The sequence below is a fragment of the Crinia signifera genome, chromosome 3 (assembly GCF_055691185.1).
Source record: "Crinia signifera chromosome 3, ASM5569118v1, whole genome shotgun sequence".
In the NCBI taxonomy this organism is placed as follows: domain Eukaryota; kingdom Metazoa; phylum Chordata; class Amphibia; order Anura; family Myobatrachidae; genus Crinia; species Crinia signifera.
This window is the reverse complement of record NC_139219.1, coordinates 264,238,985-264,266,441: the sequence shown is the minus strand read 5'-3', so window position 1 is coordinate 264,266,441 and position 27,457 is coordinate 264,238,985. Positions and strand designations below refer to the sequence as shown.

Here is a 27,457-nt window from a genome sequence, read left to right as displayed (position 1 = left end):
CCACAACGGAGTGCGGTTTCTCATGTGTACATATATATATATATATATATATATATATATATATATATATATATATATATATATATATATATATATATATATATGGAAAAAGGTAAGACCAGCAGCATCAGATTTTATGATTTTATGACCTATCTTTGGGGGAGGACCATGTTTGCTAAGTATTCCCATACCATTGGATGCTATTAATCTTTTTTTTGGACTCCTCTTGTTGATTGTCTTCTGTCACTTCTGCACTTTAAAAATGCCATAAACTTTTACTTGTTTACTAAAATCTGATGCTGCTGGTCTTACCTTTTTCCATATCCTAACCTCCATATTGGGACCGGGCACTCAGTGGCTGATATCTGTTAGTGTGTGCGGTTTATCTCTATTTCATATATATATATATATATATATATATATATATATATATATATATATATATAAGCAAAGCAGAGTGGCACTCCAAAGACTTGACAATAATCAAATAAATTTAATGTAGCAATGTGATGTGATTTAAAAAAAATCACCAACGTTTCAATGCCGACTAGGGCATTTTCATCAATTTTCTAGTCTGCATTGAAACGTTGGTGATTTTTTGCTACATTCAATTTATTTGATTATCGTCAAGGCTTTGGAGTGCCACTCTGCTTTGCTTGTATCTACCCCTATTTTGGAGGCACCCAAGCTATCATCAGAAACTGCAAATAAATTGTGCCGGACCCTGCTGCTTTGTGTATATATATATATATATATATATATATATATATATATATATATATATATATATATATATATATATCATGCTTTTATTTCCTGTTCCCGCTATCATTTATTATGTGTCAATTTGTAGATAATATTTCTTGGCTTGTGTGCAGTTCATTGACATTTTAGTAATATCTTGATTTTTCTAAAAATTTGTTTATTAACTATAATTTGAGTTTTCGTGGGATATCGTAGTCCTTTTTGTAGACACGTTGTTTATTAAATCTATTGGATACAAGTGAAATTTTCTTAATTGCTGTAATTTTAACTTAAACACTGTATCTTTGAGAAACCTGAGACAAGGACTGTAAGCTGTCTAACCTTGATCTTTACTAGCTGACAAGTTATCCCACCAGCCAGGAGTCCTGCTGTGCAGCCTTTTCTCTAGGCAGAGATGCAGTTGGATGCTGTGATGTGTCACTGGCAATTTTTAACACAGGAAAAACATTGCACGCTTTACTAAAGAGTAGACTACTGTCAATTGTTCCATAAAATTGCTGGTTACAGAAAAAACAATCAGCACAGGTCTGGTTTAGTAAAAAAAAAATATATAGATATATTTAATATTGGGTTATTGATTTAAAAACACAAAACCATCTAAGGTATAAACAATTTATTTTTTTCACTAACACTAACCTAGCATTTTGAATGCAGATATTGCTGTGGTTCCAAAATATAAGCATTCTGAATATTATTTTAATATGATATATACAAAAAGAGAAAAGGGGCTGTCTAGAAAGGGTATTCAAAAATAAACTTGTTAACTTGCAGTATTCTATATGAATTAGGGATTTTTTTATTATAATGATTATTAAAAGCTAAGTTTTTACAATTTTTGTGCACCCTTTCTAGACAGTCCCTTTTCTCGTTTTGTATATATCTGTCAATTTTCGCTGTATAGGGCAGCACCCCCTACAATTATACATATGTATATTGTTTTTGGGGTTCAATATGTATCAATGAATATACATTAATATTGGGGTGCATATATATTCCTTTGCTCGGCTATTTCTGTATCATTTTAATCAGCAAGATCTGCTTGTGCATCTTTTTTTTTGCAAAACTGTGCATATAATAAGCATTTTGGTACTTGTTTCCTAGCACGGCACCCATCACATCGTATACCATAACACTTAATATGGTATACGATGGTATGCAATGCGATGCGATATTGTACAATAAAATATTGCATTGCACCGTATGCCATACAATGGCATACGATGCGATGGTATACGATTTTTGATTGTACAAGCACCCTGATGGGTCCTTACAATGATAAATGGCCCCCCATTGTTAACGCCACCCCCAGGATCAACTCCAACCCGAAGCATGGCGAGCGCAGCGAGCCCGCCAGGGGCGGTGGTATGCGTCCTCAGACCTATTCATACCCCCACTATCTACGTCGGCGTGGAGTTGATTTTAGATAGTGTGGCGAGCGCAGCGAGCCACGGAGCCCGAAGCTTGGCGAGCGCACCTGCATACATGTAAAGTAATAAGCATCCCCACGCTACGGGCTCGGTGGCTCGGTGTGCTTGCCACAATATCTAAAATCAACTCCACGCCGACGTGGATAGTGGGGGTATGAAAAGGTCGGAGGACGCGTACCGCAACCCTTTGCTGCGCTCACCACGCTTCAGGTTTGCGCTTCGGGTATGCAAGGGGAAACACTGACTAAACCCTAAAATGGAACGGGGTATCCCCAGTGGCCCCAGAGGAGCAACAATGCTCAGGAGATGACACACAATTACAAATGGACAGCATCGGTAGATATAATAACACAATACACGGTGTGGGCACAACAATGCGCAGGGATGGAACACAAATAATAAAGTAACCCCTGACCCGTCACACGGGGGTGAACAACCACCAGGGGCTTTACCACCCAGGCCATGCACAATATAACACAATGCAGATGATATTGCGGGTATACAAGGAGTAGAATGAAATGCAGGGCGAACCCTGACTAATCTGGGAGATGTTAGGACCACAGACGAAGGATGGACTGTAGCAGCGCTGATACCAGGAAACACCTGACAGGATATCCAGGGAACAGGAACTGATACTGGGAGCCAGCACACGGATGACCAGGACACAACCAGGACAAGAGAGCTATAACCGGCATCTGTGCCCAGCAGACGCCGGCTATTTATTCCAAACCCGCGCCTCCCAGCTGATTACGTCAGCCGCTGTGCTTCAGGCAGAAGTTCGGGCTGTGTCCTAGCAACTACCGACGCTTCCACCCTGAGCGGCTGGCAGAAGCTGGGGAAGATGGCGCCGGCTGCTGTGTCCTGCGGCTTTGGCACTGTGATTGACACCAGAGCTCGCAGGCGCACAGTGGCGCCTAACAGATGTATGTGGATTTATCTGTATTTATACTGTCTATTAAAGCTAATCACAGCCTAGTTTTGTAGATTCAGGCCATAATCTCTGTGGGTCCTGCAACAAGCCGTATAAAAACAATCACTATGCTTGATTTGTTTTTGACAAGAAATATTTCCATTATATTCTGGAAACCAAGTGACAATGATCTGGGCATTCTAATTCTGCATTTAGCTAGCAGTTTTTAACTGACAGCAAAACCTATACATTTGACATTATATTAAAATATCTATGTGGGCAACGCGTCTTTCATTGTCAATAAGTCAATACATGGAAATTTGTATGGGTAATGGCCATTTGAATTAATAGTATATCTTTGCACTGCAGAATGTTAATAAGAGCCATCAATTTCAGTTTGCCAGTTCTCTCGCGCCTGTATTCTCATGCACCAGTCAAGCTGCTAAATGCGAGCTGCTATTAACCTACAGGAAGTTCAAAATTCCCTTTTTTTGTTTTTGTTGCTAAAAGCAGAAAACCCTAAATTACTTATATAGTGCACATAGTTTATTACAGTCTGTTTCGTATCTGATCGTTGACTTGATCCTGTACCAGCATTGCTCTTATCTGAATGAGTTCTTTGTCATATGTCATAAAATTCAATTGGATACATTGTGAATTGATATTGTGACATTGCAAAACAAAAAGAAGAGATTAATTTATGCAGGGCAGACATTTTACCTGACAGCCTGAAACCAGAAGATATTGTGGCCATACACAGTGGGCCAATTTAGATATTTCTCAGAAACAAAGAAAAATGGTACTCTGAACTTGGGCGCTCCCCTTCTGGAAACAGAGTAAACTATAAGTAGGAAAGAGACTCTCTTTTATTTGATGTAGGGAATTTTCTACCGTCAATCTTTCAAATTTTTTCTCCTGGAGTTTTTTGTTTTTTTTTCCTGATATCACCGGTACACAGCAAACTCCACACCACACTGTGCTCATTCAGCTGGAAAACTTATGTGGTCACATGGGAATGACGTCATCTTAGTACTACAGGTCACATGTGGGAATAAGTCCTCAAAGGTCATAGGATGTTGAAGCAGGAGATGAAAGGACTTGAATGAACCTGGGCAGTCTGATTTAGCTGTTGCTCACAGTGTGACTTGAAGATAGCTGAATTAAGCCCACCCGAACGCATATAATGAACAATAATAATAAACCTTATTTACAAGTATGAGTAGGCAACTGGATCTGGTCAGGAATGAGCGGGAAATGACTGGGACCGGAAATGCTCAGAATAATACTGGAGCTGGGCTGGAGCAGAGTACTGCTTAAACCAGACTTGGAGCTGGGCTGGAGCATGTACAGCTTGAACCCGACTTTACCCCACATACAACTTGGAGCTGACCTGGGGCAAGTACAGCTTGCTTCAGACTAGACCTGGACACAACTTGAAGCTGATGCAAATGGAGGTCACAGGATTCTATATGGCGCAATGCAGCCCTGGTGTTACAGTTCCTAAAGTGTCACCAACACTTTACAACAGTACGAAAAACACAAAAATTGGAACTTTAAACAGTGAGGCGCAGAATATACTTAAAGACTTCCTTGGGTCTTCTTCTTTGTTGGTTATTCTGTGGTGGCAAGGATTTTTAGTCTTATTCTCCGTTTTTTCGTCAAGGTAAGTGTCCGTGATCAAAAAATAAAGAAAGAATAATAATGAGTTTCAACTTGTGCGTGGTTATTTGATTTGAGTCTATAAAGTAAGACAATTAGGTGCTCTTGAAATGAAGTGAAAGTGTACTGTGCGTACCAAACTCACGTTAAACAGGTTGGTACGAAACTTATAAAGGTATCTTTCGACGTGATGGTAGCTTCTATTATGTTTTTCCTCTTTTAGTGAGGGAGGGAGGTGATTCTCCGATGTGCTCAAAGAAAGGAGAAAGTACAATATATGTGTAGATTCATACAGAAGGATTTTTTTGATCTGTGAGGAGCCCCAAATAAATGATGGCGTACCTCACTCACCAAAATTATATGTGGATTAAACGTATCAAGGTATCTTTAAATTGTGGGCGTACCCTTACTCACGGAGTGTTTTAGAAGTTTCCACTTATAAAGGTTTCTTTACAGTGTCTCTGATATATTTCCCTTCTTTGGTAGAGGAGGGGGGTGATTCTCCGGTGTGCTCAAAGGAAGAAAAAAGTACAATATATGTGTAGATTCATATGGTATACGGAAGAGTTATTTTGATTTGTGAGGAGCCAGAAGAAGTGATGGCGTACCTCACTCACCAAGATTATATGTGAATAAAACGTATCAAGGTGTCTTTAAATTATGGGCGTACCCTTACTCACGGAGTGTTTTGAGAGGTTCCACTCATAACGGTTTCTTTAAAGTATCCCTGATTTTCCCAAGGTTTGTTGTAGGTCACCATTCAGAAGTTTCTCAAAAAGAAATCAATATGCCATGTGTCAGGGATATGGTCAATTTGATATGAGGGGTGAAGTATTACACCAAATTTAAGTACACCTCACCATTAATTATTTAGAATAGACAATTGATGGGCGTACCCCGACTCACACTTGTGTGTTTGATGGTCCGCTCATCAAGGTTTCTTTTATGGGGATAGGGCTCCAAAGCTTTTTTTTCCCCTTTTTTTAAATAGGATTTTCTCGTTCAATATTCGTTGAATACGGTGATGCAAGGCCTATAGCGGTTTCTTTTATAGGAGACTTCTTTTTGAAAAAACTTTCAGCCCAATCCGTTTTTATCAGAAAAATATCAAAAATTCAGCTTTTAATCCAATTATTCCACTAGGTAAAACATCTCCCATATGGGGCATCAATATAAAACAGCAGTTTCCATAGAAAGTCCAACAGTTGTTTTTAAAAAAACAATATGTATAAAAAATAAAAAATAAAGAAATGCAGCAAAAAAAGTTCTTTTAAAAATCCAATACATACATTAGAGGAAAGATGGCTGTTCACTCCAGTGGCATCGACGCGTTTCGGTCTAGGACCTTTTTCAGGATGTACTGGAGCTGAGTGAGCAGCTTCTATTTAAGAGATGAACAGCCAATCGGTGAACAACAGGAAATGAGGTGGGTGTATGGGGCACATTGGTATTTTCACCCATCAAAATTGCCTGTATTTAACATAATGCAATAAACATATATATACATCATATTATATGTGTTGAAATTCATAAAAATTACTGATTTAAAAGGTTTAAAAAGGGTTTAAAAAAATTCTCGGAGTCGTTGTCATGGAAACCCCCCGTCACTTCCGGTGGCATATTCTTATATGGGATCTTATATGGGATCGTACGTAGACGGAATAACTGTATTTTATACAGAGTGCGGGTTCCCGTGGGATGTCCTTTATATGCTGGAGGTTTGAGCAGCATATTATTCTTTTAGACTCCTCTCTTTTGGAGGATGCGGCGGTGCGCTCTCCGGCTGTTGAACGCACGCCGCCGGAAGCGTCCGCCGGAAGTGTTCCCTGATTGGTTGGGCATGGAACGCATCATGTGGTTCTATGTCTCCGTTCATTTTTGATTTTTACATACGGTATATGAGATATTTCTATCATGGATGCAGCAGCAGCAGTATAAAAGGTGATTTTAGACACAACGAGATATTTTAACATTTTAAGCATATACAAAGGCCAAAGTTATTCTGAGTACATGAAAATATTCACAAAACCAACAAGTATTTCTGAGCACATCGGGATATTTACAAGAACCACTTGAGCTCAAAAGCACTATTGAGCCCATTGGGTATCAAAGTGGTACAGTTGTAGATAAGGTTCATCTCTGCCTTGGCCAGGAGAGATGAACAGTCAGGCTGTCTTAAATTGCCTTTTATGGCTCTCAGGCCACCAAATTCAATAATCTCTTTGGTTGAACAGTGATGGACCTGTTTAAAATGAGATGACAACGCATGGGTTTCCATCCCATTTCTTATATTTCTAAGATGTTCTCCTAGACGAGTTTTAAGGGGTCTGGATGTGCGCCCAATATAATACTTATTGCAGCTGCATTTAATCATATATATGACATTTTTTGAATTACATGATATAAATTCCTTAATTTTAATGTTGTAACCATTAATGCAAAACTCCTGGATTTTATTTGACCCTGTGCTTTTGGTGTTTTTGCATCCCAGACAACTTCCGCATCGATAGAATCCTTTTGATGTGATTCCCATCGATGTATTTTCAGTAGAGAAGTTGCTACCTACTAGGTTGGTACGTAAATTCGGTGCTTTACGGTATATATATTTAGGATGTTTTGGAATAATTTTCCCCAGGATGGGGTCCTAGAGGATAATATTCCAATGTTTCCTGAATATGTGTTCTATTCTTTTGTGTTCATTCGAAAATGTAGTCACAAAGGCATAAGAAAATGGATTGTTTTCTTTCTTATTTTTTGGCTGTTTCTTTTGGCTGGTTGTTTGAGATGGATTCAAGGATATAGCTTCTATGCCCTTCTGTATTACCTCTTCCTCATATCCACAGGCCAGAAATTTATCTTTCATTTGTTCTGCCTGTTCTGAGAAAACATGATCGTCCTTACAGTTCCTCCTTAGTCTTTTAAATTGACCAGTGGGTATGGAATTCAACCAATGGTCATGGTGGCAACTTGTGTAAGGGATGTATGTGCCTGAATCTGTGGGTTTCACATAGTTTTTAAATTTAAGATTATTGTCTTCCACATATACTGTAATGTCCAAGAAGTTTATTTCTGTCGATTGAACATCAAATGTTAATTTAATGTTCAAATTGTTGGTATTCAGGTATGTGCAAAAGGCGTCTAAAGCGTTCCTGTTTCCTCTCCATATGAAAAAAATATCATCTATGTAGCGTGCGTAGGACACCAGACCCGCTCCGAGGGGATTGGTTACCCAGATGTTGTCGAGTTCCCATGCGCCCATAAACAGGTTCGCATAACTCGGAGCGAATCTGGTGCCCATTGCTGTGCCCGCTTTCTGTAGATAATATTCATTATTGAAAATGAAATAATTGTTTTGAAGGATAAATTTAATCCCCTCTATGATGAAGTTTTGTAAGTCCACAGATTTGTCTGATAGTTCAAGAAAACGCTTGACACTCTCCACACCATCATTATGGTCAATGATGGTGTAGAGCGAGCTGACATCAGCAGTGACAAGTGTGTACCCTTCCTCCCACTTGATGGTTGTTAATAGTTTGAGGAAGTCTCCCGTATCTTTTAAGTGTGATTTATTTAACAGCACTAGTGGCTGTAGATGATGATCGATCAGCATAGATAGATTCGCTGTTAGGGAGTCTACCCCAGAAATTATGGGGCGACCCGGAGGATCGATCAGTTGTTTGTGAACTTTGGGTAAAATATATAGTACGGGAGTGAGGGGTTTGTCGTTGACAAGAAACTGGGCCTCTCCTTTAGTGATGATCTTATTTTCAACTGCCTTTTGGATAAATGTTTGTAATTTGGGGAGGGTGGTGGGGGTTGGGTCATTTCTTAGTTTTTTATACGTAGATGTATCATTAAGTTGTCGCATGACCTCTTTTTCATATTTGCTGGTATCTAGAATGACCACTCCCCCCCCTTTATCTGCAGGCTTGATGATAATGGTGTTATTATCTTTTAGCGTTTTAACTGCCTCTCTTTCTTTTTTGGAAAGGTTGGAGTGTTTTTTATTGATTTCAATGGATTTGGCTTCTTCAAGTACCATAGTGGCAAAGGTTTCCAGGAAAGGGCCTTTGCAATATTGTGGATAAAAGACAGACTTAGGTTTAAAGTGAGTCTCGTCTTCTTCCACTTTATTGGCTTCTTCTTCTTTAGAGAAGAACCGTTTAAGTGTTAATTTACGGATAAACCTCTGTACATCAATATAGAAATTAAATGGATCGATATGGTTTGTGGGGGCATATTTAAGACCTTTTTGGAGTAAGCTTGTTTCTTCCGTAGAAAGTGTGTGGGAACTTAGATTAAATATTTTTGTAGTCATAAGTTTCTCAACATGGTTATCTTCTAATGTAGGCACTACTTTCTTTTTCTTTTTTATGTGTCTTTTTGGGGGTTTCTTTTTTCCTCCCCTTTTGCCCCTATATGGTATTTTTATCTGTTCGGGGAGTGTAGATAGTCCCTCTCTAAAAAAGGAGGTGGTGATTTCACATATCTTTCTGGTGTCTCGAAATCATAGTCTTCTAACGGTGAAAAGCGATTTTCCAGGGTTACCCTTTCTGGGGGGGTATGTCATTTTTCGTTTCTTCTCCTATGGGGTTTTGGTGGTATTCTCCACTCTGGAGTTTTGTTGGCCCTGAAATATCTTTTGTCTCTTTCACCTGAGTAGTCTCTATGTCTAGATTTACCATAATTTCTTGGTGATGGGGACCTATATGGTCTATTGTGGTTATATTGGTACCTATTTGTCTCTCTCCGGTAGTTTCTAGTCGGTGGTTGATATGGTGGGCCTGGATGTTTCTTTTTTTCTATTTTTTGGTTTTGGGGGGCCCTTTCCCTTCTTAATGGTTGAGGATTTTCTATCGGGGGGAGTAGAGCACTTTCTTTGTCTCTTTTGAATTTTTTTACTTTTCTTTGGATTAAAGCTCTTTCTAATTTTTTCACATTATATTCTATTGAGTTTTCAAGTTCCTTAAATCCATCATTCTTGGAGTACGGCTGTGCTAAAGATTTATACATTTTTATTTCCCCCTCAATTTTGTTAAGTTCTTGCTTCCTCTCTTTTATAATAAGTTCCATTAGTCTGATTGAACAATTGTCAATTATGGAGTCCCACTGTTCTTTGAATTCTTCACTAGCTGTTGCAAAAGTGGAGATTTTTATGATTTTTAATCCTTTTGGGATTAATTTGTGTACTAGGTACTTTTCTAATGTGACAATTTCCCACCAGATTTTACTTTCTCGGAGAAGCAGGGTTTCCAATTTGGCCATAATGCCTTCTAAATCTTCATCTATCAATTCTATATCTTCAGTGTTATCTAGAAAGACTTTATCAAGATGGGATTGTCTTTGTTCCCTGAAGGAAAACATTTTTTTGAAAAATAGATATGCTGCCTTATATAATCCTGTATTGGTGATCTAGATACAAACAGATGCAAATGGAGGTCACAGGATTCTATATGGCGCAATGCAGCCCTGGTGTTACAGTTCCTAAAGTGTCACCAACACTTTACAACAGTACGAAAAACACAAAAATTGGAACTTTAAACAGTGAGGCGCAGAATATACTTAAAGACTTCCTTGGGTCTTCTTCTTTGTTGGTTATTCTGTGGTGGCAAGGATTTTTAGTCTTATTCTCCGTTTTTTCGTCAAGGTAAGTGTCCGTGATCAAAAAATAAAGAAAGAATAATAATGAGTTTCAACTTGTGCGTGGTTATTTGATTTGAGTCTATAAAGTAAGACAATTAGGTGCTCTTGAAATGAAGTGAAAGTGTACTGTGCGTACCAAACTCACGTTAAACAGGTTGGTACGAAACTTATAAAGGTATCTTTCGACGTGATGGTAGCTTCTATTATGTTTTTCCTCTTTTAGTGAGGGAGGGAGGTGATTCTCCGATGTGCTCAAAGAAAGGAGAAAGTACAATATATGTGTAGATTCATACAGAAGGATTTTTTTGATCTGTGAGGAGCCCCAAATAAATGATGGCGTACCTCACTCACCAAAATTATATGTGGATTAAACGTATCAAGGTATCTTTAAATTGTGGGCGTACCCTTACTCACGGAGTGTTTTAGAAGTTTCCACTTATAAAGGTTTCTTTACAGTGTCTCTGATATATTTCCCTTCTTTGGTAGAGGAGGGGGGTGATTCTCCGGTGTGCTCAAAGGAAGAAAAAAGTACAATATATGTGTAGATTCATATGGTATACGGAAGAATTATTTTGATTTGTGAGGAGCCAGAAGAAGTGATGGCGTACCTCACTCACCAAGATTATATGTGAATAAAACGTATCAAGGTGTCTTTAAATTATGGGCGTACCCTTACTCACGGAGTATTTTGAGAGGTTCCACTCATAACGGTTTCTTTAAAGTATCCCTGATTTTCCCAAGGTTTGTTGTAGGTCACCATTCAGAAGTTTCTCAAAAAGAAATCAATATGCCATGTGTCAGGGATATGGTCAATTTGATATGAGGGGTGAAGTATTACACCAAATTTAAGTACACCTCACCCTTAATTATTTAGAATAGACAATTGATGGGCGTACCCCGACTCACACTTGTGTGTTTGATGGTCCGCTCATCAAGGTTTCTTTTATGGGGATAGGGCTCCAAAGCTTTTTTTTCCCTTTTTTTAAATAGGATTTTCTCGTTCAATATTCGTTGAATACGGTGATGCAAGGCCTATAGCGGTTTCTTTTATAGGAGACTTCTTTTTGAAAAAACTTTCAGCCCAATCCGTTTTTATCAGAAAAATATCAAAAATTCAGCTTTTAATCCAATTATTCCACTAGGTAAAACATCTCCCATATGGGGCATCAATATAAAACAGCAGTTTCCATAGAAAGTCCAACAGTTGTTTTTAAAAAAACAATATGTATAAAAAATAAAAAATAAAGAAATGCAGCAAAAAAAGTTCTTTTAAAAATCCAATACATACATTAGAGGAAAGATGGCTGTTCACTCCTCTCCAGTGGCATCGACGCGTTTCGGTCTAGGACCTTTTTCAGGATGTACTGGAGCTGAGTGAGCAGCTTCTATTTAAGAGATGAACAGCCAATCGGTGAACAACAGGAAATGAGGTGGGTGTATGGGGCACATTGGTATTTTCACCCATCAAAATTGCCTGTATTTAACATAATGCAATAAACATATATATACATCATATTATATGTGTTGAAATTCATAAAAATTACTGATTTAAAAGGTTTAAAAAGGGTTTAAAAAAATTCTCGGAGTCGTTGTCATGGAAACCCCCCGTCACTTCCGGTGGCATATTCTTATATGGGATCGTACGTAGACGGAATAACTGTATTTTATACAGAGTGCGGGTTCCCGTGGGATGTCCTTTATATGCTGGAGGTTTGAGCAGCATATTATTCTTTTAGACTCCTCTCTTTTGGAGGATGCGGCGGTGCGCTCTCCGGCTGTGGAACGCACGCCGCCGGAAGCGTCCGCCGGAAGTGTTCCCTGATTGGTTGGGCATGGAACGCATCACGTGGTTCTGTGTCTCCGTCCCGGCAGCGTCATCGATGGAGATGCTGTGGAACGCATAGCGTCAGAGGGGACTTTTCTATTGGTCCAGCGTGAACTGGGTGGTTTTTTAAAACGCTCCTTTAGTTTCTATGGAGTTGTTTGGACGCGATGGGGTTGCCATGACAGCGGGGCACGAATGTACTAGAAAATAGAAAAGCACAATTACATACAGTTCATTTTTTATTTTTACATACGGTATATGAGATATTTCTATCATGGATGCAGCAGCAGCAGTATAAAAGGTGATTTTAGACACAACGAGATATTTTAACATTTTAAGCATATACAAAGGCCAAAGTTATTCTGAGTACATGAAAATATTCACAAAACCAACAAGTATTTCTGAGCACATCGGGATATTTACAAGAACCACTTGAGCTCAAAATCACTATTGAGCCCATTGGGTATCAAAGTGGTACAGTTGTAGATAGGGTTCATCTCTGCCTTGGCCAGGAGAGATGAACAACTTGAAGCTGGACTGGAGCAATTACAGCTCTATACTGACTGAACACGGAATACATTTTGAAGCTGATCTGAAGCAAGTACAGCTTGAACCAGACCGGATCTGAAAGTCAACTTATAGCTGGACTGGAACAAGTACAGTTTGAGCCGACATGCACGCTGTTATTCTCCATAATTTTATGCTGGTTAATGTTGTGCTAGTTTGTGTTATGCCCCATAGTAGTGCCCTAGTTAGTGTTCTACGGTATCCCATAATAGCAGACCCAGGTGCACACTAATTATATATACTGTATGTTGAATGCTTGCATATTTTGATTATACTGTTACTTTGATTCAAGAATGTTTGGACCCATGTACAATTAGTGGCCTTTCTATCAATTATCAGATTTTAGATTGGATAATTATAATTTCTTAGCACCAGTTTTTTTTTTTTTTGTAAGGCAATAAGCAATTATAGTTAACCGGAATGTATTAAAGTAAAATCTCACCCTTGCGACGTGTAAAAGTGGTGACTTTACCCAATGTGTTTCATATCCTATAGAATACATTGGCTAACACAGAGCCAAGCAATTTGTTAAATTCTGTTTTTAATCCACAACCATAGAAATCAATGAGGGCTGCTTTTTCTAATTTATTCTCCCTCCAGGGGTGTCGTGGACACCCACGGAGGGAGAATGTGTCGGCATTTCGGCGGTCGGGATTCCGGCGTCGGGATTCTGAACGCCGGGATCCCGACCGCCGGGATCCCGACCGCCGGGATTGTAACTGCATCCCGCTTTTTCAATAGAAAATTGTTAGAAGCAAATTGCCATTCCACCATACATACAGGGGATCATCTAATATATATGTCTAGTGTCCATTTGTGTGTCTCCAAAACACTGCCATCTGTTGGCATCGGGTGAAACTACATCTTTCTTTCTCACACATGTACAAACCCTGAGGTAATCACAAGGTAGCATGTGCATCAAACAGGCTTACTAGTCTTTAATATTTGCAATTCCCCTGCATATATTGTTTTATAATATAGATGTGTCCACATACATCTATCCTCCCATACAGTAGAAGTCATGTTATACATAGTGCGTGAGCTCCGTGTGACTCTAGTGCAGTTTTTATGACTTTTTTCATTCAATAGGGTCTTATTTACAAAACCGAGCAAATGCGACTTACATGCAGCTTCTCCTGATTAAATCGATATGCAGTATATCTATATTCAGTTTGTGACTACTGCTGTATCTGCAAAATTAAGGGAACGTTGCAGTGTTATCCTTTATAACAGTGTAATGTAGCATTTCATATGCATATACACAGGCTCGACAACAGGATCAGTGAAAGGGGACACTGTACTGGACCATAAGGTACTATTGTTCTCATTTTTATCCAACTGCTCCAGGGGTCATGCACATTGTGGATCCCAGTGCAAACCCTTAAATCCCCTCGCCCATTGGCATGATAAAAATTTAATATTTGTGCATGCTCAGAATGGGGAATGGCCTCACTGCAATGGGTGTGGTCTTCTTGCAATGGACGCGGGCTGGCATGAAAAGATCACCTTACAGTGACACAATAGTGCCTCGTGGTCAGGAGGTTCTCCTGCCACACAGCACTTGCTCAATGTCAGGGGGTTTGCTGCGGTACTTGTGTATTAGCACGGCGCCCTATTTGCATACGTACAGCACCGTAGGGAAATCGCATTGCGTGCGTTTTTTTTGCATGCGATGCGATTTCCCTATGTAATTTATTCACTGCTCTCTGCCTACGGGCGATTTTATAGGGTGCAATGCCATTTACTTTACTATACACTTCTATGTGATGTTATGAGATTCTAGGCACCCCCCCTCCCCCACCACCACTATCCACGCCACCCCAAAGCGTAGCGAGCGCAGCGGAACGCGTCCTCCTGACCTTTTCATACCCCCACTATCCACGCCGGCGCTGAGCTGATTTTCATATAGTGTGGCGAGCGCAGAGAGGGGACGTGGATTACGGGACATGTATTCCGCGTCCCCTCTCGGGGCTCGCTGTGCTCGCCAGGCTTCGGGCTCGCTGCGCTCGCCACACTATATTTAATCAACTCCATGCTGACGTGGATATTGGGGGTATGAAAAGGTAGGAGGACGAGTTCGGCTGCGCTCGCCATGCTTCGGGGTGAGGTGGATAGTGGGGGGGGGGGGGTGCCTAGAATCTCATTGCATCTCATAGAAGTGTATAGTAAAGTAAATGGCATCACACCCTATAAAATCGCATGCGATTTAGAGTGCGATCGCGTGCGATGGGATATCGCACCGCCCGCGGGCATAGAGCAGTGAATAAATTACATAGGGAAATCGCATTGATGTGACCGCATTGCACGCAAAAAAATGCATGCAATGCGATTTTCTTATGCAGAATACACAAGTACCTTCACTGCTGATGCAGATACCATTTGGCCAGCCTGCTGCCTCCTTTTCTGAATCAATAATTAGCCCTCCCAAAATGGCCACCGCCTCTGCTAGCACCCTTAAAAATGATCTTTTCGGAGGTGGTGACCATTTTGGGAGGCACATTTTTAATAATATTCCATGCTTAATACTGTCCATGGCACAGGTGCCCTGTATTATTGCACCACTCATCCAGCTCGAGAAACTGCTGTGCATGTAGTAATGTGTAATAGGGATTCAGTCTTGGAAATACCAGTTCAGCTTTATAGACAACATTTCCTTTTCATTGTTATCTTCTTAGAACAGCTGGATTCCTGCATACAGATTTGGATTACCATTTAAACCAAACTCTGCTCTAAAGCTGATCATACGTCTACAGATGGATTCAGTATGAAATCCCGGCGGTCGGGATCCCGGCATTCAAAATCCACGCCCGAATCCCGACAAGGGGGGGACGGGGGGCGTGGTTCGCCCCCCCTTGTGGGCCCGCTGCGCTCGCCACGCAGCGGGCCCGGTGCCGAGCGTAGCTAATTTATTCTCCGTCCGTGGACACCCACGGAGGGAGAAAGTGTCAGGATTTTGGCGGTCGGGATTTCGGCGGTCGGGATTTCGGCGGTTGGGATTCCGGCGTCAGGATTCTGAATGCCGGGATCCCGACCGCCGGGATTTTAACTGCATCCCCTACAGATTTATTGTCAGATCTGGATGGTTGGAACAAAAACCTGGTAATGGATGAGAGCAAATGGCATTTGACCAATTTGCTTCGAAATGCTGGAAAACTGACAAACTGTCATTCAGATATTACCAGGTTTTTGTTCCAACCAGCCAGATCTGACAATAAATCTGTAGCTGTATGGCCATCTTAACTCCATCAGCGAGGCAGTGCATAGGGCGAATCAAAATATGCATGATCCCCACTAGTTTTCATTGGTAATAGGGCTATCCCCTTTTCAGAATTCAGCCCCTTAATACCTGTCGTCAGTCCATTAATTCCCAATAAGCCAGCTCTCATGCCATATATATAGATTTTCACAATTGGTTAAACTGATGCTACTACGCATTTATAGGGTGAACATGAATTCTCGTTTGACATCTCCGTTACTTGGCCATTAAGCTTTCTTTCTTTGCTCATTAATTCCCATGTTTTGGAGAGAAAGCTTTACATTCTATTAGTATTCCTTTGTTGGGAGTTTTATGCAGTGATTCATTATGTGGATGCAGAGCCCTGAAGTATTAACTGTGTGAATGTTATCCTTTATATGCTATAAACAGGGCTAAAACTAGGATTTTCATCACCCGGATCAAGCATAGTTACAGCCGCAATGGTCAACATGGAAAAGCCAATGTATTTGTTCCACATAGTCAACATGTTTACATGCAATATTATAGTCATACATATTAGAGACTTGAGATGTGTAAATGCCGAATGTCCCCACCCCCTCCCCCTGCCGGCTGAATCTGTCCCCTAGTATGCGAGTGGATGCAAACGAATGGGAGATAAATCATTTAATGGTCACTCACCAATGATTTCTCTGTTGTTCGCTAAGAAGAGACAGCCTGGACTGACTTTTCCAGTGCCCGCTATCCGACGAATTCAGGGTGGGCACTGACGTCATGTAATGTCAGTTGCCCGCCCCAAGCAGGCATTGACATGCCTGCGTCTATACGGGTCTGACCCGCTACAAACGGGTATATAGAGAACAAGACTTAAGAGCCTAAAACAAATATCACTGTATTAAACATATATAATATGCATTGGGAATGGCCCTTTTTATGTGTAACCCCCCCTTTGGTGCACTGCCTTGATTGGAAATATGCACAAGTCTGTGTATAAGTGGTGCAATGCTTTTACTGTCTCCATTTAACAGTGCCTCCATCTGAATCTGTACAGGCCACAAAATCTATTCCGTCCATCAGGGGCCAATTCAGGAAACCACTAGAGGGCTCTCAATGGAGCTATTCAATTGTAACTCTGTTCAAGCGCGTCCGACTGCTGGGGCTAGCATCTCCGCTCACACACCCCTTTGAGCACTGAAACAGTACTTTTTTCTTGCGCCCATTAGTTTGGTCGGGTTTAGGCGATATGTGCAGCTAAACAAGACCTTACGCTAGCTCCCCTCGCTTTAGATTGAAGATTGGACACAATGGGTGACATTCTATGGGATAAGATAAATGCGCATGTTTTTTTAGCGCACCACATCGCCGCTATTTGCCCTTTTTCAAATCGCATTTTTCAGTCATAATTCGCATATTTAATGTGATGCGCTTTGGAGGCTGAAAAGTGCGAAGAGGTGCGATTTGCGGCGAAGTGGTGCGATTTTAAGTAACAAAAAAGTGCGAGTTCTTCCGCCGGTCATGTGCGAGTTTTGGACCAACCGGAGTGCGATTTACAAAACTGTCTCCGCATGAGTAAGAACCCACCAACCTATTGGCCCACCTCTGTCCCCTCCATTATGCATCACACCCCCTATATAAAGGGGCATTGGCGCCATTTCACTCTTTGATAGGAAGTAAGGAGCATGGAGAGGAGCAGTGGCAGTGTGATTAGAGGAAGAGGTGTTGGTGGCAGAGGGAGCAGTGGCAGAGGGAGCAGTGGCAGAGTGAGGAGTGGCAGAGGAAGCAGTGGCAGAGGGAGCAGTGACAGAGGGAGCAGTGGCAGCAGCCAGCCAAGTGGGAGAGCCAGCAGTGTGGCAGGCAGCATGGCCACAGCAAGGCCAGCCCCAGACCAGGCCCTGGGCGTCCAGCCCCAGCAGGAGGAGGTGGAGGATCCGCTGGCATCCCCATCCTATAGCCAAGACCTTGACCATACCCCACAGCAGCTGCAGGAGGGCCACATGTCAGAGGTGGAGGAAGATGGTGGTGAGGAGGAGGAAGACACTGGCATGGAGGAGGAGGGGTACATGGCTGGAGTCGAAAATGAGGAGGAGGAGGTGGAAGCTGGCCGCACCAAAAGTGGCGGGAAGGTCAGATTTTCATATGAGGAAAATGCTGCACTTGTCCGGGCTATCATGCCAGTGTTTGACCGTTTGCTTGGCAAATCTCACCACAAGACCACTGCACAGCGCAAAAGGGCTATGTGGAAGGACATCACCCAGGCGGTGAACGCTGTCAGTCAGCACAAGCGCCTGGTCCGCAATGTAAAAAAGAGATTCAACGACATCAAAAGGCAGTTGAAAAGTAAAATGGCCATGGAGTTGGAGGAGGCCACCAAGACTGGAGGAGGAAGCCCCACCACTGTGTGCTACACTTCGTATGAGGTGAAGCTGAAGCGCATCATACACCCTGAGGTCCTGCCTGGCATGCACGTGGCGGATACCGATAGGCCGCAAACGCCATCCAGAGCTGGTAAGTGTGACCCCATGCAATCTTAAACATACATGCCAATGTTTTATAACTATAATGTTCACTTGTATTGTTATGCTAAGTAAAGTGCTGCTGTGGAACTACATAGCCCAGCAAGGTCATGCACAAGAAATTGCATGCTCCTACTTTAAAATTGCTCATAATGCTGGGCCCTGTAGTTCCACAACTGCTCATATTGATCAACACTGTAACATTCTTTCTAGCAGCCTAACATGTATGTGGCCAAAAACACAGAGGTGTACTGGTGGTTTAGCTGCCATGACTACATACCACAGATTATCCAATAGTTGTCATGTGGCCACTAATTTAATAATAATTTTACCAAATAATAGTGTGAAAAAAAAAATGTGGTGAGGAAATAATGCAGTCCTTATCCAAAGGAAGTATTGTCCATTACAGTCATTTCAATGCATGTGTTTTGTAAATGCTTATCCATTGTAAGGTCCATAATGGCTGCCCATCTTTCCTTGTACAGATTGTCGATCCCGAAGTGCTGCGGCATCCAAGAACAGAAGGCCCGTTGCTGCAGAATCTGCGGAAGCAGGTAAAGGAACAAAAAACACGCAATTACACATACAGTACACACACCCATGTCACATCAACAATATCTCACACTACATTCATCTCCTGCTGCTTCATTGCAACGGAAATTAATGTCATCTGAGCTAGGCATGTGACATATTATTCATGTCAATGTTACATGCTGTATCGGGGTACATGTGTAAGTACATAAGACCCCTAGGTATGTGCGTCCAGCATCTCACGCCCTATGTAAAACAGTATAGATGACAGTGTGGCCTATATATGCATCAGTACTTACCTCTTCATCTGTATCCACAGGTGCTATACAACTAGGGACCAACCAAACAGATTCTTCAATAATGGTGTTAGACGAAATGGACATCATTCTTGAACCGGTCGAGACCTTTGCGGCAGAGGAAGAAATACAGACCTCATCACAGAGTGATCTTCCCCCAAGTGGGGTGTCTCCCAACCCACCCCCACCCACAAACACACCCCATACAGCAGCTTCTGCTTCCCAAGTAGCTAACTCCTTGGTCAATTTCAAGGACAAACAGATTGAATTCATGGCCTCCCAAAGCCTGCAAATAGGTAACATCCAGGGGTACATGCGTGACACCTTTCTTCAGTTACGCAAAATTGCACGTAGTGTACGGGTAGGTGTAGGCACTCATGTGCGCATTGCTAACAGCATTGACACCCGTTTTGCAGAACAAACTTCTGCTGTAAGGGAACAGAATAGGCATATTCGCAGCCTTGCGCAAAGTATAGCTGCACTAAGCCAATCATGCACAGCGCAGACCAATGCCTAGGTATGCAGGCCCAAATACAGCAGCTGGAAGCCAATGTGGGAGGTGGCGCAGCATCAACCCTCAGCAGTGTATCCAGCACTGTAGAGTTTTATTTTAGGGATCATATATCTTTCTTAGCCCAATAATAGTTATTGAGATTGAGATATTGAGATATGATTATATAAAATATATTTATTATATCTTGTATTGATATAACACATACATTTAACATCTGCAATTATATTCTAATAGACTTTACAATACAATATGCAGAGTACTTGTCATAATTTGATTCCCCAAATATGAGAGTTCGAGACTTGTGATTTTAGCTCCAATTGGAGGATTTTATTTATAGGCAAAACAAACCATACAGAATAATTTTAACACAGTAATCGATGTATATGCTATTATATATATATTTATATATACGCCTCCTTGCTTATATTATATTAAACAATTGACAAACTTAGATTGCTACAAAACTAACATAAAATGACATACTTACAAGTTACATGGGTATAGCTACCTATGATTCACCTCACCACCTGCCCATTGCTTATTTATTCCATTCTTTCTCCTGCTTCTCTCTCACATCTCTCCTCCTGACTCTCTGAATGGGTTTCTTGCTGACTGTCCGTGTGTCTGTGAGTCTGTGAGAGTGAATGTCTACTCTATCTCTCTCCTTATATCCCAAATACATGGATTGAAGTTCCCTGTTCTCATGACGTTATTGAATTTATGGATGCTAATGGTGACAGGGTCTCCTGCTTGTCTGGACGCTAGTGGTAATCTCCATTGCCTGTTTCTGGGCTCTTCCTGTGCATCAATCTATTTTACACTCCTGTTGTCAAAATACACAATAGTGTCTTGTCTGTCCTGCAATGTAACTTGGATGATGTACTAGCAGTCTACATTCTCCAGAAAGAAAACCAGATGGCTGGAGTCTGGCCCATAGTGTCTATATAATATTGCTTAATTAATAAATATAGATATATCTGGGGAGGGTAACAACACTCTATCTGCTTAATAGTATGCCTTAGACATTTTGTCTCCTAAATGAATTCAGTTGCATTTGATATGTTACAAAGTGGTCATTCATATTATTTAGTAAACCCAAAAGCTATACTACGATGTCTAAACATTAAACTCTGATGTCCTAATTATTAAGCTATTCCTATTTTTATATACACATACATAATATATACTATGGTTAAAATCACATTACATTAATGATGGTATAAAACAATATCTATATGCCTATATGGTAACAGTCCCCCGCTTGTGACCATGAGAAATTATTTTGATTGGTCACACAGTAAATTACCATAATTGCTTCATATATATTTTCAAACATTCTTTTCCCAACTCTCCTAACCATACATTAACCATTGGTATGAAATATCCTTCATTTAATTAACCTATTTTACCCTATAATAACTAAATTTGACCAGGGACAGAGGTTATTTATATTCAGTATTCATGAGGAAAATATTTTCATTGCTACAGACAGTTATATGCCACGCCACAGCTTGCCTTGTAGATGTTGTTTGGTCGATGTGTGAGGACACTTTCCTTGTATTGTTGCTCACAGTGATTTCCTGGCTGAGTGCTGTCACCTGTGTGGGTTGCAGTTCTTGGAGACACTTTACATTTGCCGTATGGTGGACGTAGAAGTAGAATTCTTCTTCGAGGCTGTTGACTTGCTTGACATGTTGCTTTACATGTATAGAGGGAATGTGTGTGGCCCTTGGAGTGCTGTGGTCTTGATAAATTTCTTCACCATAGTTTTGAAAAACACAGGGCCTTTGATCAGCCTCATTAATGCAGTCCTTAGCGAGTTTGCTTTGTATGTCCTTTACGATTATCGCTGTGATCGTGACAAGTGTCCTTGTGCGTCCTTTAAGATTATCGCGCTGCAATCATGATAAGTGTCCATGTCTCTCTTTAACCCCAACCTCGTTGTGTTGAACAAAACAGTTTGTGATGTTGAATACAGCAGTTGAAACTTTAACCAAGTATTTTTGCTTTACTTGTTGATAAGAACATTTATCTTCAGGCATTGGCAGGTAAATGTCTGGGGTAGATTCTAAAGGATCCACTCCATTTATACTAAATTTCCTCACTGAATAACAATTTACCATTCAGTCTCTGATCTCTTACCTACCTTCCTATATACTATCTGATCTTAAACTAAAATAACCATACACCAACTAAATCCTATAACTAACAATGATATTTTGATTTGACATACCTATGACGACATCCTATCAATACATATTTTGATTTAACGTATCTATGACAACATCCTATCAATACAACAAATGACTATGATTTTGCTTCAAACAAATATTAAATATCTGTTAAGAATGGGTTTGTCTATATCGAATTCCATCCAGTGTGTGTGATATGCAGCCATGTGCATATAAAATAACTACAATATCCCATCTATGCTATTATTCATTCTCTTAGACTTGGTTATGTCTGTATTAAGAGAAACGACTAACAAAACATTTTTTTTTTCCAATTTTATGTAAGGCGTACCATTCTTTGTCTGATATTTAAATTAGTTTGAAGCTTTTTAAGAAGGAAGCGTATATATATAATCAGCATATAATAAGAAGAAAAAGAAAACAAATATTTACAAGGTATATACAATGACATAAAAATGAAGATCATATGTGTGACCAGATCAGCGATTAAAAACGTATGTACAGTACAAAAGGATTCTGCATGCTTGCAGGGGTGAGATTCACACTGTAAGAGGTGTGAGCATGTGTCCTGACAAACACACAAACAATGATTGCTGTAGTGAGGGGGTTAACGAACTTCTCCTGAAGAAGAAAAAACTTGTTTGGGGTTGTCCATGTGTCAGTCCTTTTAGAGCTACTGTGGATTCTCCTTGGATGACAAACACAAGCTGTGTGAGGTACTGGCTCTTTGTATAATTGCAGCAATAAAAGGGTTAGTAGAACTTTGGTGTAAATTGGAGCTTTGTTTGGGGTTTTGCATCCTTTAGTATTGAAGCTGCTTGTGCAGAACTTGTAACCTAAAATTGAAACAAAAAGAAATACAATTACTATTATTGCTATTTCCGTACTTTTGTGGCATTGCTGCTATATCTTTTGTGCTATCTACTGGTCCTACATTGCTGGCCATGTTTTCTGGTTTGTACCATTTCTCTCCTCTATGTAATAGTATATGTCACTGACAACATAAACTTTGCTGCAGGTATGATGCAGGTTACATTTAATCTAGATCTTGTATCCATTTAAACATGTGGCAGTTCCTTACACCACCCAATAACTACATTTAATCTAAAAGTAAAAGAACGATACTCCCTGTTGTCATTGCCATGATGCATCCTATCTTGATTTGCTTTTGGTGGTCCTACGAGTTTCTTCAGCCTGGAAACTTGGAGCTTCTGAAAAATATACTTGTGGGGCGAAAAACTGGTTAGTCTGTGCCATATATGCTTGGTATGTCTCGGAGCTTCATGTTTGACCAAACCTAAAATAAAATGGTTAGGACTCCAGGACATATAAACATTCTCATCCTGGTGATGCTTTTTAGCATTCCTGTACTTCTGTGTGGTGTTCACAGATTGACACTCTGCATGTGGTCTCTCTAAGAGACTGTGGACATTTGCTCCACCACTAGATGTCTCTAACTGCTGTGTGGGGGTTACAGAGATGGTGGAACCTTTTGTGTGATCATGCATGCTCAAATTCATGCCATTGCTCAGCTCAGACATATTTGTGGCTGAATACATTTGCTCATTTAATTCTGTGACAACTTTACCTACAATTGGAGTGTGTGTACAAGGTTATTGCCAGTTCCCTTTTCCCTGAGGGCAACACAATTCCTTTTGTCACAATAGGGACTATGAGTGTGGATTTTGCAGAATCACTCTCCTTATTGTACTGATCTCCCCCCTTAATCAAAACAGTGCAGGGGACATCTCTCATTGCTCCTGCCTTATTTGTAGTAATATTACGTTCTCTCTCTATTACAGAGCCCTGATTAGCATCTGTGACCATTTCAGACTTTGTAGTCTGTTTGTGAATGAGCCCCTCTGTGGTCTCATCCCTGCTCCTAACACCTTTGCTGGGTGCTTCTGTGATCCCTTCATGAGAGATCTGAGCAGTTTGTTCACAATCTACCAGAAAATTTACTTTTGTCTCAGAATTCTTCTGAGTACACTTCTTAACCTTTAGGGATTTTAAGAAGGAATGCACCTTTGCATTCATTTTCAGGCATGCGCTCTTAAGACGTGAACCTGATTTCTCTTTACATTCCTGCTTAACTTCTAAAGCCGCTGCTCTGTGCATTTTCCTAAATGTTACAGCAACTCTTTGCATTTTCAACATTGCACTTATTTTACAATGCTGTATTTATACTTTTGTACACAAGATATCCTCCCAATGAGAGTGTCCGGATTCTCAAAGTTAACTCTAATATCTGGTACTAATTATCATTTATTTGGAAATGCTCATTTCCATTCTATTTTATTCTAGGCCTTACAATTATCATGTGCCTATTTAGTAACATACCCCACTGTGATCTTGCAATGTGTCAGCAGGCTAACCAGCCCTTGTGCTGAGCCTAGTAAATGTAGTATTAGTTAAAAATGTTTCTGAATAATGCCATATTATCAATATCTAAGCGTGCACTCCCAGATAATGGTAACAATGGAATATCAGTTCTGTTTCACCAATACGTTATTCTAGGTCTACAAACAATGCAAGATAAAAATACACAATAGTATTACGTTTTCCTAGATACATCCTCACTGTGATTCTGTAGGTTAGGTAGCCAGCTTCACGCATCTGCTACTCCTTATAAATATTATAATCATACAATCAGATACCAAAATTCACAAGTCCCTTCGTGGTCGCCATTGTAGAGTTTTATTTTAGGGATCATATATCTCTCTTAGCCCAATAATAGTTATTGAGATTGAGATATTGAGATATGATTATATAAAATATATTTATTATATCTTGTATTGATATAACACATACATTTAACATCTGCAATTATATTCTAATAGACTTTACAATACAATATGCAGAGTACTTGTCATAATTTGATTCCCCAAATATGAGAGTTCGAGACTTGTGATTTTAGCTCCAATTGGAGGATTTTATTTATAGGCAAAACAAACCATACAGAATAATTTTAACACAGTAATCGATGTATATGCTATTATATATATATTTATATATACGCCTCCTTGCTTATATTATATTAAACAATTGACAAACTTAGATTGCTACAAAACTAACATAAAATGACATACTTACAAGTTACATGGGTATAGCTACCTATGATTCACCTCACCACCTGCCCATTGCTTATTTATTCCATTCTTTCTCCTGCTTCTCTCTCACATCTCTCCTCCTGACTCTCTGAATGGGTTTCTTGCTGACTGTCCGTGTGTCTGTGAGTCTGTGAGAGTGAATGTCTACTCTATCTCTCTCCTTATATCCCAAATACATGGATTGAAGTTCCCTGTTCTCATGACGTTATTGAATTTATGGATGCTAATGGTGACAGGGTCTCCTGCTTGTCTGGACGCTAGTGGTAATCTCCATTGCCTGTTTCTGGGCTCTTCCTGTGCATCAATCTATTTTACACTCCTGTTGTCAAAATACACAATAGTGTCTTGTCTGTCCTGCAATGTAACTTGGATGATGTACTAGCAGTCTACATTCTCCAGAAAGAAAACCAGATGGCTGGAGTCTGGCCCATAGTGTCTATATAATATTGCTTAATTAATAAATATAGATATATCTGGGGAGGGTAACAACACTCTATCTGCTTAATAGTATGCCTTAGACATTTTGTCTCCTAAATGAATTCAGTTGCATTTGATATGTTACAAAGTGGTCATTCATATTATTTAGTAAACCCAAAAGCTATACTACGATGTCTAAACATTAAACTCTGATGTCCTAATTATTAAGCTATTCCTATTTTTATATACACATACATAATATATACTATGGTTAAAATCACATTACATTAATGATGGTATAAAACAATATCTATATGCCTATATGGTAACAGCACCCCAATAAATGGCTCCCCCACTTCCCCACCCCGGCGGAGTGTTAGGACCCGTGGTGGGCTTGGTGCAGGTTCTAGAAGTGGTGTAGGGGTACCTGATGCTGGGAGAAGGTAGCTCATATATATGTTTGTTAATTTTGTGAAATCCCAAACATCTTGTAACATGCCCCCACAGTTGTTATGTTTCACCTGCAAAAATGCAGATTGCGTCTGACAAAGTAGGCAGAAGTAAAAATGTCTAACCGCATACCATTGTGTTTGTGTATTTTTATAAAAACCAATTATTGTGTGAATTCTAACATATTGTAATGGTATATGACAATGGGATTGCACTAAAGTAGTGTGGGGTAACTCCTTGGCCGGCAAAGGTTGTGGATCTACATATTCCAGCAGGCTCTGACACTCATGGTTTGGACTGTAATGGTTGTAGTGTGTCAGGGCATGCTGGCACATGTAGTTCCACAACACCAGTGAGCCATGTTTGACTGCAAACTTCATTCATACATGTATCAAATGTACTTACAAGCTAGATACCAGCAAGGGATAGGTCAGCACCACCATCTGCATCCGTTGGGCACTGTGTATTAGGCAAAATGTGGGTGGAAACAGATGGTATTGGTCAATAATTTGTTTATGAGTACACTTACAGCACAGGTACATTTTGGAGTACAGGGCACATGTGCTTACCAGATAAGTAACGGCTGATGATGTGTGTGCGCCACAACTTCTTTAAAGCAAGTAACACCTGAGTAAAATGCTTAGAGAAAGTGGCCTGTGATACCCCCAAGGCCCATGAGGTCACAGACTGAGTGGAGCCTGTGGCCAAATAGTAGAGGGCACACATTAATTTGTGCTGGTCAGACACTGCATAGTTGGCTCCCCCAAAAGGCTCCAAATCATCTCTCACCTGCTAATATAAGTCCAACAGGTTAATGCGGTTCAGCCGAAACATCCCCACAACCTGTTGATCCGAGAGGGAGTCCAGGTACAGCCGAGCACGATACATACGTGGGGTACGCAGTAGTCGGGGGGCTACCAGGATCTGTTGCGCAGCTTCCTCCCTCCTGCGCAGCTCCTCCAAATGGGCCACATCACAGATAAGCAACTCCAAACCACTCTGCAAAATCTCCATGTCTCAAACCCTCACAGGTGTCCTTAATGATGTTGGGGTTTATGTAGGGGTGTTTGTGAGTGAAAATGAGGGCACCTGTGCTGAAATTAACCATGTGTGCACTTGACCAAAATGAGTTCTGGGCCAAATCGCCAAACAGAACCTGGTCTGAAATAAGTGCGATTATTAGACACCTTAAAAGTGCGATTTGCGAAAACGCATCCCATTAAATAAGCGAGTTGTATACTTTTCTATACGAAAACATCTGGATGCGATAAAAATGCGAATTAATTTCGCACTTTTGGTCCGCATGCGTTAACGCACATAAAATGCGATTTCAGTCCCTTAGCGCACCCTATTAAATAGGCGATTTGACGGAAAAATGCGATGTCGCCATTTTGTTGACTAATTAACGCCAAAAAACGCAAATC

The 27,457-nt window shown here is 40.4% G+C and overlaps 1 protein-coding gene and 1 long non-coding RNA gene across 5 annotated transcripts in view; one reads left to right on the top strand and one right to left on the bottom strand.

Moving 5' to 3' along the window:
• SLC9A9 (solute carrier family 9 member A9) overlaps positions 1-27,457 on the top strand; it is a 690,054-nt gene that overhangs the window by 232,248 nt on the left and 430,349 nt on the right. The gene's annotated exons all lie outside the window — the stretch shown is intronic.
• On the bottom strand, positions 19,011-26,503 carry LOC146062715 (uncharacterized). Its single transcript, XR_014471483.1, has 3 exons — positions 26,439-26,503; positions 19,354-19,458; positions 19,011-19,065 (listed from the first exon to the last, which is right to left on the bottom strand). It is a non-coding gene; the product is annotated as an uncharacterized LOC146062715 (long non-coding RNA).